Genomic DNA, 12,626 nt, shown 5'->3' with positions numbered 1-12,626 from the left:
GGCACTCACAAATTTTTTTGCGACGGAAAATATATATTGGTCGCAAAGTTTTGAGCGACACAAAATATTGGTCGTGCAAAAAAAAAAAAATTATCGCGTCCCATTTTTGGTCCCCCTAAATTTCAAATTTTTGCTCTACTAAAAATACATATTGGTAAAGTCTAAAAAATTATATAAAATTCACGTCCCATTTTTTGTACTACAAATTTTTTTTGCGACGGAAAATATATATTAGTCGAGCAAAGTTTTGAGTGACACAAAATATTGGTCACAAGAAAGTCTAAATTTTTATAAAAAAATCCTCGTCCCATTTTTAGTACCGCCCAAATTTTAAGAGTTTTGCGCGACGAATTGTTGGTTGCACAAACTTTTGAGAGACGAAAAATTGGTTCGTAGTACGATATTTATAAAAATAATTGTTATGAATAATAAAAAATAAAATTATTTTTTTTACGATTTAAAATATAAATAAGGTTAAAGCAACTTAATAAATGTATATACCAATTTCTTAAGTATTATACGTACAAAATAAATAAATTTAAAGCTACTTCAACGATCCAACCGTCAGACTTGTTTCTATATACTTCAAGATCGTATACCCCAAAAATCGCAAAAAACAAACATTCGGAGACCCAGTAACGGGACAAAAAATTTCAACGGTTCTAAATGAAAAATCATGATTTAACGGTTATTTTAACTCCGATTTTAATGATTTTTTTACAGCTACACTCCTTGACCTTATATGAATACAATGAACTAATTCGATCATCAATTTAAAATATTTACGCTAGTAGATACCACAAAATCTTATGTTATATTTAACAAAAGTATAAATAAACTCTTAATTGTTAGTAAATATATTGTTTTGATGGCATACGCATTCTATGAAACTAGTTTGAATGATCCAACCGTCAAACTTGTTTGTTTATACTTTCAGATCATATACACCAAAAATCGAAAAAAATAAACATTCAGATATCAAGTAACGGGACAAAACTTTTCGACGGTTATAAATGAAAATTCATGATTTTACGGTTATTTTAACTCCGATTTTGATGATTTTTTACCGCTACACTCCTTTACCCTATATGAATACAATGACTGAATTTGATCTTCAATTTAGAATATTTACACTAGTGGATACCACAAAATCTTATGTTATATTTAACAAAAGTATAAATAAACTCTTAATTGTTAGTGAATATATTGTTTTGATGGCATACGCATTCTACGAAACTAGTTTGAAAGATCTAACCGTCAAACTTGTTTGTTTATATTTTCAGATCATATACGCCAAAAATCGGAAAAAATAAACATTCAAAGATCAAGTAACGGGACAAAACTTTTTGACGGTTATAAATGAAAAATCATGATTTTACGGTTATTTTAACTCCGATTTTGATGATTTTTTACGCTACACTCTTTTACCTTATATGAATACAATGACTGAATTTGATCTTCAATTTAGAATATTTACATTAGTGGATACCACAAAATCTTATGTTATATTTAACAAAAGTATAAATAAACTCTTAATTGAATATATTGTTTTGATGGCATACACATTCTACAAAACTAGTTTGAACGATCCAACCGTCAACTTGTTTGTTTATACTTCGAGATCATATATGCCAAAAATTGAAAAAAATAAACATTCAGAGATCAAGTAATGGGACATAACTTTTCGACGGTTATAAATGAAAAATCACAATTTAACGGTTATTTTAACTCCGATTTTGATGATTTTTTATAGCTACACTCTTTGACCCTGTATGGATACAATGAACTAATTTGATCGTCAATTTAAAAAATATATTTTCTAACAAAAACCCAATCCAAACAACAATAATATATTTTTCTAACAAAGATTTTTAAATTTTTTTTATAAGGACTTTGCGCGACGAAGTTGTTGTTGTTTCGTTGCTCAAAGTAGCTTTGCGCTACAAAAAAATTTGTCGCGCAAAGTAGCTTGAGTGACTAATTGTTTTTCGTCGCGCAAAGGCGCTTTTGCGCGACAATTTTTTGCGTCACACAAAGTCGCTTTGGCGACGAATTTTTTCCGTCGCGAAATTTGGTCGCACAAGACGTTGCGCGACAACGTATTATCGTCGCGTAAAGTTGGTCGCGAAAGTCACTTTGAGCGACAATTATTTTTCGCCGCGCAAAGTTAGTCGCGAAGGTTTTAGCGACGAAGTTTGAGTTTCGTCGCGCAAAGTGACTTTAAGTGACGAAGAATTTTTCGTCGCGCAAAATTTGGTCGCGCAAGGGTTATTTTGTAGTAGTGACTCTGATGTTTGGATGTCGCCACTTTTATCTATTTCTGGTTTTCGTTATTTTGTGGATGATTTTTATTTTTCCTCTTAAATTGAAATCCAATGTCTTTTCTATTTTTGTTCAGTTTAAGCAACTTGTTGAGAATATGTTCACTACTAAGATCATTTCAAACTGATGGTGATATTAATAAGCAATTTCAAACCTTTTTTGTCTCAACATGGCATTTTTCATCATTTTTTGTGCCCTCATCATTCTAAACAAAATGGGCTTGCCAAACGCAAACATCGACACATTGTTGAAATTGGGCTCACTATGTTAGCCCATGCTTCCATGCCTCTTTCTTATTAGGTTAAGGCTTTTGACATTGCTGTCTATCTCATTAATAGGTTGTCTTCTCGTATTTTGGGCTTGGTTTCTCCTTATTAGCATTTATTTCATCGTGCACCTGATTATGAATTTTTAAAAACATTTGGTTGTGTCTGTTTTCCTTATATTCAACCATACAAACAAAATAAACTTCAACTTAGGTCCACTAAGTGTGTTTTCCTTGGATATGCTTTGAATCAACATGGCTATTGGTGTTTAGATTTGTTCACTAGTTGTATGTTTTTATCCAGGCATGCTGTGTTTGATGAACTCTCCTTCCCCTTTAAAGATGTCTCTATGGATGTTACCTTTATTGAGGATGAAATGTTCTTCTCTGATACACCCGAGTATGTCCTTCAGGGGGAGACTAGTAGTGAAGGACATAACTGGCTAGATTTACAAGGAGGAGTAGTATTGGATAGTTTGATACAAAGGGAAGAACCAACCGAACCTATCAACTCGCTACACCGCTTAACTCGCTATTTTATCTTATGTCACTACAGTCACTAAACTGATTGCCACCCATGAAGCTTCTCTAATAGTTCCCGATCAAGCTCCCCTGGATATTCCTGAGGTAAGTGCTTCAATTCATACTTTTGATAATTCTTATATTTTACCACCTAGATGGAACCGTGGGGCTCCACCTGATCATTACTCACCAAAAGGCAAAGCGAGATATGCTATTGCCCATTATGTGTCTGATCACAGGTTATTTCCTGAGTGCAAAGCGTTTGTGACCAGAATGGATAATATTAAAATTCCAACCCATGTTGAGGAGGCATTTAATGATCCAAAGTAGGCTGAAGCCATGAATATTGAAATGGAGGCGTTGCAAAAAAAAAATACATGGGACATTGTTAATCTACCAAAAGGAACGAAGCCCGTAGGATACAGATGGGTGTTTTCAGTTAAATATAATGCAATTGGTATTATGGAGAGGTACAATGCAATATTAGTAGCTAAAGGGTTCACTCGGACATATGGAGTTGATTATCATGATACTTTTGCACATGTGGCTAAGATGAATACTGTCAGAGTTTTGTTGTCCTTAGCAGTAAACTTGGATTGGACCCTGAGGCAATTTGATATAAAAAATGTATTCTTACATGGTGAACTAGAAGAAGAAGTGTACATCAGTCTTCCACTAGGGTATAGGGTTACCGGTGAAACAGGGAACGTGTGCAAATTGAAAAAGGCGTTATACGGGTTAAAGCAGTCTCCTCGGGCATGGTTTGGCAGATTTACCACAGCTATGAAGAAGTTTGGTTACCGACAGGCCAATAATGATCATACTCTATTCATTAAACATAGGGTTGGGAAGGTGACTTCGCTGATTATTTATGTTGATGATATGATTATGACTGGTGATGATACTATAGAAATCGAGGAACTGCAGAAACATTTAGCATCTGAATTTGAGATGAAAGATTTGGGCAATCTGAAATATTTTCTAGGAGTGGAAGTCACTCGATCTAAACATGGCTTATTTCTTTCACAAAGGAAGTATGTCATGGACCTGCTAGCAGATACAGGAATGCTTGATTATAAACCAACTGATACACCTATTGTTGAGAATCATAAACTTGGTGTTTATGTGGATCAGGTCCCAACTAACAGAGAAAGATACCAAAGGTTGGTTGGGAGATTGATTTATTTATCATTGACACACCCTGATATTGCCTATGCTGTAAGCGTTGCTAGCCAATTTATGCATTCACCTAGTGAGGATCATATGGCTATTGTGATGCATATTCTGAGTTACTTAAAGTCTGCTCCTGGGAGAGGTTTATTATTTGAGAAAAATGGTCACTTGGATCTAGAAGGTTACACTGACGCAGATTATGCAGAGAATATTATAGATAGACGTTCTACATCAGGTTACTTCACCTTTGTTGGTGGTAACCTAGTTACGTGGCATAGCAAGAAGCAAAATGTTGTGTCTCGGTCCTCTGCAGAGTTTGAGTACAGAGGGATTGCCCAAGGGTTTTGTGAAATACTGTGGTTGAGGTGGTTACTTGCTGAAATTAGGTTTAGACTGAATGCTGCTACAAAGCTCCACTGTGATAATCAGTCTACATTTGAAATTGCTAACAATCCGATGCAACGTGATCGAACTAAGCATGTAGAAGTTGATCGGCATTTCATTAAGGAGAAGCTGGAGCATAAGTTAATTTCTATACCTTTCGTGCCTTCTTCAGAGCAGCTTGCACTACTACGCTTCACTATTTGCGCGACGAAATATTGCGCGATTTAAGAACAACTCGTCACAAGAACAATACTTGCGCGACGAAAATAAATATTCGCCGCGCAATCCACTGAAAATTTGCGCCACCAAACTTTTTCGTCGCGCAAAATGTATATGCGCAACAAAACAATTTTCATCGCGCAACAGAGTTAAAAAGCGGGGAATGTTTTTAGCGCGAAACATTTGCGCGACGAGAAATATCGTCGCAGAATAATGCGCGACGAACACATTCTCCGTCGCGCAAATAGGAATCCTCGATTTAGCGCGACGGAAAGACGCTTCGTCGCGTAAGAGAAGAAGAGATATTTTATTTTTGGCGCCAAAATGACCTAGGTGTGATATTTTTTTGCGCCACGACTTATTTTTCGTCGCAGAAGTTCAACGCTTACGCGATTTAATATCTTGTTTTGCGCGACGGAATTTTGTTTTTGCGCGATAATGTTGCGCAACGAAAGTTTGCGCGACGGAAAGTACCAGCGTCGCGCAAAAGTTAGATGTCGGCAGTGTTTGCGCGACGAAAATATGGGTTTGCGCGACGAATAATTTGGTTTTTTATGCGACGGAGTTTGCGCGACGAATAAGTGTGTTAGTCGCGCAAAGTCCTTCTTCTTCATATTAGAATTTCTGCCATTGCAGAGGCGTAATGCAAAAACAAAGCATTCTCGCTCCTCTCTCAACCTCTCTCACACTGGGATTTCAATACATTGATTGGGTAAGTATTTTTGTCATTAGTTTAAAAGTATTAATTTAAGTTCGTACTAAGGTTTTTTAATTTGTTTTCGTTAGGGATATTCGAATTAGCGATTGGTGGAGAACGATTGAGAAGGTATTTTATTTGTTTTATATATGTTTAAAATGTTCTTGTGAAGTTATATTTATATTATGTTGTGAGTAACGTAGTACAATTTGTTAGTGATGTACGAAGTTAATTGAAATTAACTTCGTTCTTTTATTTTTATGTTTAGTAACACTTAGTTTCCCGTTCGAGATTAGTTGGATTTCGTGCATGGATGCGTAATGCATGACTGCGGTCCAATTAATTCTTGAATTGTCCCATTATTTGGACAGTTTGGTAATGCATAGTGTTGTCACGTAATCTATGGCTACAGATTAGGTTTCGATTGTGGATATTTCGTTGTCATCTCGGATGCGTTCTTCGGTGGTACATAGGTATTTATACCTATGGCCACCTCAAGAACTGTAGCGAGATGTCGAAATTCATCCACGTCGAAATCTAATCTCATGTAGTCGTAGGTTACGTGGCAGGAGTATGCATTCCCGAATGGGATAGGACCCTTACCGGAGGCATAAGGTGACATTATAACTTCGTATGAAGTTGTTGTGATTGTTGTGTTGTGATTCTGGTTTCAGGAATTATGGATGGAAGGTGGATACAAACCCGAACAGATGCGCAGACGAATACTTGGATGGAATCGAGGATTTTATTGAGTTTGCACGTAGACACAACCCGGGTGCAACTAGAATCCATTGTCCTTGTAGGAGGTGCAACAACACGTTATGGGAGACAATTGAAAATGTTGGATTTCATTTAGTAAGGAATGGAATGATTGAGACATATAGCATTTGGAACCTTCACGGGGAACAATTAGAGCATGCTTCGTCTTCAAATGCCACAAGAGTGGACAATGTTCAACCTATTGTGGATGCTAATGATGAAGTCATGGATATTATACAGGATGTTTTTCCATTTGCATCGATCAACATGAATCAAGAAGAGCAAGATGATGTGCCTACACCAATAGACAGTGCGGAGTTTGAACAATATGAGAAATTGTTAAAAATACCAACCAAGAGTTATACCCGGGGTGCGAGAGCTTTTCCGTTCTCACGGCCATTGTGGAGCTAATGCACGGAAAAATAAAGTATCGTATGTCGAACCTGTGTTTGATTACTTTTTGGGGGTTTTCAAGAGAATGCTTCCGACGGACAATTGTTTGCCGAAAGACCATAAAGCAAAGAAGGTGTTGAATGGTCTTGGATTGGGTTATGAAAAATCCATGCTTGCAAAAACAATTACATGTTATTCTACAAAGAGCATGAATCGTTGGATACATGTCCTATATGCAATGAGTCGAGGTTCAAGATGACATCTCAGAATAGGACGACTAAGATCCCACAAAAAGTCATGCGTTATTTGCCCCTGAAACCTAGGTTGCAGCGATTGTATATGTCGACGCATACTGCCACGATATGAGATGGCATCAGGAAAAACGGGTAGACGATGATGTGATGCGGCATCCTGCAGATGGGGAGGCATGGAAAGAGTTCAATCGAACGTTCCCGAGTTTGCTGCTGATCCCCGAAATGTTAGATTGGGACTTGCCACTGACGGATTCAATCCGTATGGGGTTCTAAACCAACACCACAGCACTTGGCCGATTTTCGTATTCCCATATAATTTGCCGCCTTGGAAATGCATGAAAAAAGAATACATGATGATGACTGTTTTGATAACGAGGATCCAGGAGGTCAATCGATGTTTACTTAAGGCCGCTGGTTGATGAGCTGAAGGATTTGTAGACAAACGGTGTTCGCACGCATTTATAAATCAATCGGGAAGATGTTCACTTTGCGGGCAGCAGTTATGTGGATCGTGAATGATTTCAGCATATGCAATGGTTTCGGTGGAGCACAAAAGGTTATATGGCATGTCCGTATGCAAGGAAGATGTAACTTCTGGTTGGCATGCTGGAAAAGTTTGTTACCTTGGTCATCGGAGATGGTTGCCATGGGACCATGAGTGGAGGGAAAAAGATAAAGAGTTCGACGGGAACACCGAGCGTCGCCTTTAGACCCAGAGAATGGTCCGTGATGAGATATTGACCACTTAACTGTTGATTTTGCTTCTTCGGGAAAAAGTTAGTCGACGCACCTTCTACACATATGAACTGGACGCACAAACCTATGTTTTTGAGCTCCCATATTGGTCGAAACTAAAATTGAGGCACAATCTAGATGTGATGCATGTTGAGAAAAATGTATTCGACACATTGGTGGGCACGATTCTAGATATCGAGGGAAGACAAAGGACACGATCAAAGCTCGCCTTGATTTGGAAAGAATGGGCATACGAAAGGGTTTATGGATGAATAGGGACAATGATAAAGTTAGAAGGGATCTTGCATTCTTTTCTATGAAACCGAATGACAAGAAAGAGTTTCTAAAGTTTGTATCGTCAGAAAGTTTCCCGATGGGTATGCTTCTAATATCGCACGTTGTGTGAATGTTGACGGGGGTAAATTTACTGGACTTAAAAGCCATGACTGCCATGTGTTTATGCAACGCCTACTTCCTGTTGGTATTCGACACCTATTGCCGGAAGATGTAGTGAAGCCAATCATTTTGTTGTCCAGATTTTTTTCCCAACTGACGGCGAAAACTTTGCGAAAAACGAACATGTTTCAGTTGCGCCATGACATTGTCCAAGTCCTATGCAAGTTTGAGATGATATTTCCTCCAGCTTTCTTCACAAGTATGATGCACGTGATGGTTCACTTGCCAGAAGAGGCATTACTTGCTGGTCCTGTCAACTATCGCTGGATGTATCCAATAGAAAGGTATATAATCCTTATCATTTGTGTATGCATCATTATCACATGCTTGCTAATTTCAATCATATCGTTTTATTTTGGCAGGCTTCTGAGAGCTGAAAAAAAGTGTACGCAAGTATGGCCCGAAGGATCAATCGTAGAGGCTTGGGTTCAATATGAGTCGCTTACTTTCATCGGAATGTATTTAAAAGATGTGGAGACGGTTTTCAATCGTCCTCAGCGCAATCATGATGGAGGTATGAGAAATGAAAAACTTTCTTTTGCCCAAAGCGCACGACCCTTCGGAGATCCCGGACGCGAGAGTCGTTTTCTAGAAATGACATGGAGGTAGCGCATTGGTTCAGATCTGAACAATTGTGATGAGATCATGGGATACTTATATGAGCATGACAAGATGATGAAGCAAGAACATCCATCACATTTGGTTGCCCAGAAACACCGTGAATTGTTTCCACAATGGTTTTTGGATTCTGTAAGTTATCAGTGTTTGTTATTTGAGAAATATAAATTTTTTAATAAATTTTGTCAGACTAACATATGAATGGTTTTGTATAATATTAGGTGAATAAGTTGAAATCATCGAATTCCCCAACTTACAGTGATGAGTTATATAACTTGGCGTTTGGCCCGATTCGCGCTGAATTGTTCTCGGGTTGTAATGTCAACGGTGTCAAATTTTTGGCCGAAGCACGAGATGACAAGTTGTGTACGCAAAACAGCGGTGTCCATGTCCTAGGTGGAGGCGAAAGTACGGACATTGATTTCTATGGCAAACTCACAACTGTCGTGCAATTGCTTTACAAAGATCGATACCAAGTGATCATGTTTAAGTGTCGATGGTTTGACACCAACCCAAATAGGCCGGGAAGTGTTAAAATCGATCATGGCTTACTATCTGTGAACATGAACAGAACTTGGTATGATGACGACCCTTATATTTTGGCAAACATGGCAACACAAATTGTGTATCTAGATGACCCTAAAGCCGGAAGCGGTTGGAACGTTGTTCAAAAGATGGATCACGTGAACGTGTATGCTATACCGTAACTAGACCCAATCGACAACAACGTCAACAATGTAGCTGACCAACGTTTAGAATCTTCAATGGAAAATGATGCGGAAACACTTCGAGATACTAATGTTATACAAGAGCCATTTCAAATACAAGGAGTGTCTTCAATCGAAATACCGATTCACTCAATTACAATTGACCTCGGTGATCTTCCGCGATATGATGTTGCAGTTGGCCCGAGCAACGACGATGATGTAGTTATAGAGGAGGCGGAGGAGGAGGAGGAGGAGGAAGAGGATTGGGAGACCGAAAGTGATGATAGCAACGATAACGAAAGTTATTATAGTTCAGATGATGAATGATTAATTTTTATTGTAATTTTATTATGTTAGTGGACATATTTTGTGTAATGCAAATGTTTTTGAATGTTTTTCACTTCCTTCAGTTCAGGTTAGTAAAAATTTTGAATGTTTTTCTTCCCTTCTCATCCACACGTGTACTTTCCCTCTGTTGATGAATATTTCTTCTATTATTTTCATCATGCTTGCATCCTGAAGCTTATCAATATTTCATCACAAAGCTATGTTTGCATATAAATATTTTATTATATTGATTGTCTCATATTTTTATTGTTTGCATACAATATTTTATTATATAATTTTTTGCCCTTAAACCCATTAATTTATTATTTAGGTACTGTTTCTTTACCCATAATTCATTATGTGGATACTTTTTTCATATAATATTCTCAATTTGATTACATCCCATGTATTGGGCTAGGAGAATTGTGGGAATATAGACTCTTGTAATCTGACCATTTCTGTTGGAAGTTAGAATTGGATAAATAAAAATATGTTACTCATCTATGTGATTAGATTTGATAAATAAAAATTAAAAAGGTGCATTGGATGCATTTTACTAATAAGCTATTATGAAAATATACACAATTAATAAGGATTTGTATCCAATTTTTTTTTTTCCTAATTTTTTGTTCCATGTATGCCGACTAGTTCATTCAACATAAAAGATAAATGCTATTCGTAAAATTTAAAACATTAAAAATAAGTATTTAAAAGTCTATAAAACTATATGACAAAAGTATATGAAAGTTTGTCACTTAACTTTATCAAGTATATTAAAGTCATTAAGAATTTGTCAACTCTAGGAAAGTCACTCACTTAAAAAAAGTCTTTGAAAGTTAGAATTGGATACACCCCCCTTACTTTCATACAAGTAATTATATGTAATGATGAATACTTCAGATTAATAATATGTGGTTTGCGCGACGAAGACATAATGGTCGCGCAATTTTTGCGCGACGGATAATGTACACGTCGCAAGCATACTCTACCATTTTGCGCGACAAATAATATCGTCGCAGAAGTATCTTCAGCACGATTTAAAAAAACCCCGTCGCGCAAAACATATACATATATATATATTTCTGAATTATACACACGTATATAGTTGAAATTGACGATCGAAGTAGTTCACTGATTCACATAGGGTTAAACAGTGTAGCTTTAAAAATCATCAAAATCAGAGTCAAAATAACCGTTAAATCATGACTTTTCGCTTATAACCGTCAAACGCTTTGTCCCGTTACTTGAGCTCTGAATGTTTTTTTTTTCTCATTTTTGACGTATAAGATCTCGAAGTATAAACAAACATATTTGACGGCTAGATTACTGAAACTAGTTTCCTAGAATGCGTATTCCATAAAAAGACAATATTCATAAAAACTGAATAATTTCTTTATACATTCCTTCAGTCTAACATAAGATTATGTGATGTCTTCTACTGTAAATATCTGAAATTGAAGATCGAATTACATCTCTGTATTCATATAGGGTCAAGAACCGCAGCTGTAAAAAATTTTCAAGATCGGAGCTAAAATCACCGTTGAATCGGGACAATTTGTTTACAACCGTCAAACGCTTTGTCCTGCTACTCAATCTCAATGTTCATTCATTATGATTTTTGACGTATACGATCTTGAACTATGAAAAAAGAAGATTGTCGGTTGGATCATTGAAACTAGTTCAGGAGTTCGGGTTTAGGGCTTAGGGTACAGTGTTTTAGGGTTTAGGGTTATGGTTTTACGCGATTTAATCGATACTTACGCTGTCGCAAGAAACCTTATGCGACAAACAGAATCAATTCGTCGCGCAAAATCATTAAAATTTCGCCCTCTCCGCTCCAAAGACTTAGTGAAATTTTTTATCAAAAGCCGCTTATGACGAATACACTTCCTATCGTCGCAAGAACTCAATAACAAAATTTCTCCTCTCCGCCTCCAAAGACTTAGTGAAATTTTTTATCAAAGCCGCTTATGCGACGAATACACTTCCTTTCGTCACAAGAAAATCAATAACAAAATTTCCTCCTTCTCCGCTCCAAAGACTTAGTGAAATTTTTTATCAAAGCCGCTTATGCGATTTAATACACTTCCTTTCGTCACAAGAAATCAATAACAAAATTTCCCTCCTTCTCCGCTCCAAAGACTTAGTGAAATTTTTTATCAAAGCCGCTATGCGATTTAATAGCCTTCCTTTCGTCGCAAAATCAATAACAAAATTTCTCCCTCTCCGCTCCAAAGACTTAGTGAAATTTTTTATCAAAAGACAGCTTATGCGATTTAATACACTTACTTTCGTCGCGCAATCTCATTGCATTGATTTTTCCCCGCAAAATCAAATCCCAAAATTTTGGGCGGCTATACAAGTATGCGCGACGATAGTAGTTTTTTCGTCGCGCAAAGTATCTCTGTTCACAAGTTTGCGCGACGAAAATCATTGTTTTAGTCGCGCAAAGGTCCAATTTTTATAATATTGCGCGACGACATGTTTATTTTTTCGTCGCGCAAAGGTTATTTAATGAAGTTTGCGCGACGAAATTCATTGTTCGTCGCGCAAAGTCGAATAAGTTTTCTGAAAATCGCGATCTTCTCCTTCTTCCCCAAATTCTGAAACCTAACCCTAAAACCTCCCAAATCTCTCCGCCGTGACCTCAGCCCCTAATTCCGCCCCAAATCAGATCCTGCCGCCGCCACCGTCGATCCAGTGAGCTTCTCCGCCGTGGCTGTCCATCCTCGCCGCCGTGAATTGCTCTGCTTAGCCCGACCTCCGCACGTTGTTCTCTCTCCTCCGGGCACCAA

The sequence above is a fragment of the Prunus mume genome, linkage group LG2, assembly GCF_029339155.1.
Source record: "Prunus mume cultivar Tortuosa linkage group LG2, ASM2933915v1, whole genome shotgun sequence".
In the NCBI taxonomy this organism is placed as follows: domain Eukaryota; kingdom Viridiplantae; phylum Streptophyta; class Magnoliopsida; order Rosales; family Rosaceae; genus Prunus; species Prunus mume.
Note: the sequence above shows the minus strand (reverse complement) of the source record.